This window comes from Hordeum vulgare, chromosome 5H (assembly GCF_904849725.1).
Source record: "Hordeum vulgare subsp. vulgare chromosome 5H, MorexV3_pseudomolecules_assembly, whole genome shotgun sequence".
Classification (NCBI taxonomy): Eukaryota; Viridiplantae; Streptophyta; class Magnoliopsida; order Poales; family Poaceae; genus Hordeum; species Hordeum vulgare.
Genome location: NC_058522.1, coordinates 117,426,289 through 117,430,372, shown reverse-complemented (window position 1 = coordinate 117,430,372; position 4,084 = coordinate 117,426,289).

The following is a 4,084-nucleotide window of genomic DNA, read 5'->3' as shown; positions in this document are numbered from 1 at the left end:
GAGGCTGCTTGAAATCATAACTAGGGCAACCACCAGCATAAGCATCGGGTCGTCCTCATGGAAACAATCCAATGTTAGTGTTGCACCCCCCCCCCGGTACAGGATCATGACCATATAACTAAACTAAAATTGAATATTCTACAATTTGAGGGTACATACATTCTTGATGTATATATTACATGGGAGTTATAAACAAAGGAATGTTTTACATGCTTACAATTTCTCTAGGATAGACGTGTTGTTGTTGCCATTTGTGCATTCACTAGTTTCCCTTGTGTTTGGTGGTCTGAAAATTGTAGGATACATCATGATAATATCCCAAGAACTTGCTGCTTTGAAAACTGCAATGCGTAATCATTGGGTTTAACCATATTATCAACGTGAATTACTTCAAAATTTGCGGCGTTAAAGCAAGGAAAAAATTCCGTAGAAGAATATCATGAGGAATACAAATTAGCATGATTAGATGTGGTATTGTTGAGGAGAATGAAGATATGATTGCATGTTTTATGGATGGATTAAATAGAGAGATTCATACTACTTTGGAATGTAAGGAGTATCACACTATCACTCACTTATTCCATCTTGCTTGCAAAGTTGAACATGAAGTGTAGGATCGACAAGCATTGGCGAGAACTAATTTTGTGCAGGTAGATCTTCATCATGGACAACACGTACATCATCTACTTCCACACATCCTGCTACAACACCGCCTAGTTCCGCCGCCAACTCCAACAAATATATAAGAAAACAAGAACATCCACCACCCTCCACCAATGGCACAACTTTGGGTCCTGCGAAGAGATCTTCTTCATCCTTGGCATCAAAAGGGAAAACACATCAGGTTATATGTCATCGTTGCAAGGCTGGAGGTCACTATGCGAGAGAATGCCCATCCAAGCGTGTGATGATTATTACTGAGGATGGTGGATATGACTACGCTAGTGATTATCATGAGGATACTTTGGCTCTTATTGCAAGTAAAGAACATTATGTTGATGCTATTGAACAAGAGACACAATACATGTCTACTGAATATGCTCACAGGTATGAAAGTTTAGTTAATCAACATGTTTTGAGTGTGTAGGTAACACAAGTTGAGAAAAATCAAAGGCACAATTTGTTCCATACAAAGGGAGTTGTGAAGGAACATTTTTTCTATGTCATCATCGATGGAGGGAGTTGCAATAAGAGCCACCAGACCACATCCTCATCCGTATTACATCCAATTGTTGGAGAACACTGGCAAGGTGAAGGTAACATGTACTATTCGTGTGCATTATAGAATTGCTATGTATGTTGATTATGTTGATTGTGATGTGGTACCCATGCAATCATGCTCCATTTTACTTGGTAGACCATGCTAATTTGATTAAAAATATGTACAGGTTGGTAGGACAAATCGGTATACACTTGTTCATAAGGATAAACATATTACTTTGCTTTCTATGTCTCCTAAACATATTAGGAAAGATGGCATTGCTAGAGCTAGTAAAGCAAAAAAGGATAAAAGTAAGTGTGAAAATCTGATTTTGGCAAAGGAATTTGAGAAACACAATAAGCCTAATAAACAATTGTTTGGTGTTGCATTCGAAATAAAATTTAAAAGTGGATGTTTACATGCCACCAAATATGATATTACTCATCTGAATTTTACTAAATATGTTTGCTATGCTTTTGTGTGCAAAGAAGCAGTATTTTCATTCCAGGACATGCCTCCCTCTTTGCCTCTTGCTATCACTAACATTTTACAGGAGTTCGCCGACGTCTTTCCACAAGATGTGCCACCGAGATTACCACCTATTAGAGGGATTGAGCATCAGATTGACTTAATTCTCGGTGAATGGCTATCTAACCGTGTGCCATACCGTACCAGTCCAGAGGAGACAACGGAAATTATGTGTGAAGTACAAGAGCTGATAGGCAAAGGTTATATACGCTAATCCCTTAGTCCTTATTTTGTTTCTATTATTCTCTTGTTGAAAAAGGATGGTACATCGTGTATGTGTGTTGATTGTAGAGGCAATAATAATATTACAATTCATTTCCGTCATCCTATTCCTAGGCTAGAATATAGGCTTGATGAATTAAGTGGTTCAACCATTTTCTCCAAAGTTCATTTGCATAGTGCATACCATCAAATTCGTATGAAATTGGGACATGAAGGGAAAACAACATTTAAACCTAAGTTTGGATTATATGAGTGGTTAGTCATGCCTTTTGGGTTAAGTAATGCACCTAGAAATTTCATGAGATTAATGGAGGGGGTTTGACGTGCTAACATTGGAAAATTTGTGCTAGTATATTTTATGATATACTGATTTATAACCGATCTTTGGAGGAACACTTGGAACAGTTACGTGATGTTTCTATTGCTCTATGTGATGCACATTTGTTTTGTAACCTTGGGAAGTGCACCTTCTCCACTGATCGAGTATATTTTCTTGGCTATGTTTTTACTCCACGGGGAATTGAAGTTGATAAAGCTAAGATTGAAGCTATAGAGAGTTGTCCAGAACCGAAAACGATCACACAAGTGAGGAGTTTTCTTGCCTCGCTGGTTTCTATAGGCATTTTGTGAGACATTTCAAGACCATTGTTGCACCTCTCAATGAGCTTAGAAGAAGGATGTGCCTTTTGCTTGGGATACCTGATATGTCTCCATCGTATCTACTTTTCCAAACTCTTTTGCCCTTGTTTTGGACTCTAATTTGCATGATTCGAATGGAACTAACCCGGACTAATGCTGTTTTCAGCAGAATTGCCATGGTGTTGTTTTTGCGCAGAAATAAAATTTCTCAGAATGACCTAGAAATTTACGAGGATTTTTTGTGGAATATATAAAAAATACTTGCGCAAGAATCAACCGGAGACGTGGAGTGAGGAGCCCACAAGTCCAGGAGGCGCGGGCCCCCCTGGTCGTGCCTAGCACGCTTGTGGAGCCCTCGAGGCTCCGCCGCCTCCAATTCCAGCTCTATTTAGTCTCTTTCGCCTAGAAAAAAAATCAAGGAGAAGAGTTCATCGCGTTTTACGATACGGAGCCGCCGACACCACCTATTCTTCCTCCGAAGGGAAGATCTGGAGTCCGTTCTGGGCTCCGGAGAGGGGAGATCGTCGCCTTCGTCATCACCAACCATCCTTCATTGCCAATTCCATGATGCTCTTCACCGTTCGTGAGTAATCTTATCGTAGGCTTGTTGGACGGTGATGGGTTGGATGAGATCTATCATGTAATCGAGTTAGTTTTGATGGGGGTTGATCCCTAGTATCCACTATGTTTTGAGATTGATGTTGCTACTACTTTGCCATGCTTAATGCTTGTCACTAGGCCCGAGTGCCATGATTTTAGATCTGAACCTATTATGTTGTCGCCAATATATGTGTGTTTTAGATCCTATCTTGCAAGTTGTAGTCACCTACTATGAGTTATGACCCGACAACCCCGTAGTGACAATAGCCGGAACCACTCCCGAAGGTGACCATAGTATGAGGAGTTCATGTATTCAACAAGTGTTAATGCGTTGGTCCGGTTCTTTATTAAAAGGAGAACCTTAATATCCCATAGTTTCCATTAGGACCCCGCTGCCACAGGAGGGATGGACAATAGGTGTCATGCAAGTTCTTTTCCCTAAGCACCTATGACTACATACAGAATACATGCCTACATTAGATTGACGAACGGGAGCTAGTTACTTATCTCTCCGTGTTATAACTGGTACATGATGAATCGCTTCTGACATAATCATCCATCACAGGTCCAATGCCTACGAGTTTTTCCTAATCGTCCTTGCTATGTTACTTTGCCGCTACTGCTGTCACTGCTGCTACTATTACTCTGTTGCTACTGCTGTTACTTTGCTGCTACTGGTTACTGTTGCTACTGCTGCTATCATACTACCTTGCTACTGATACTTTGCTGCAGACACTAAATCTTTCAGGTGTGGTTGAATTGACAACTCAACTGCTAATACTTGAGATTATTCTTTCGCTCCCCCTTGAGTCGAATCAATAAATTTGGGTTGAATACTTTACCATCGAAAACTGTTGCGATCCCCTATACTTGTGGGTTATCAAGACCTTTTTC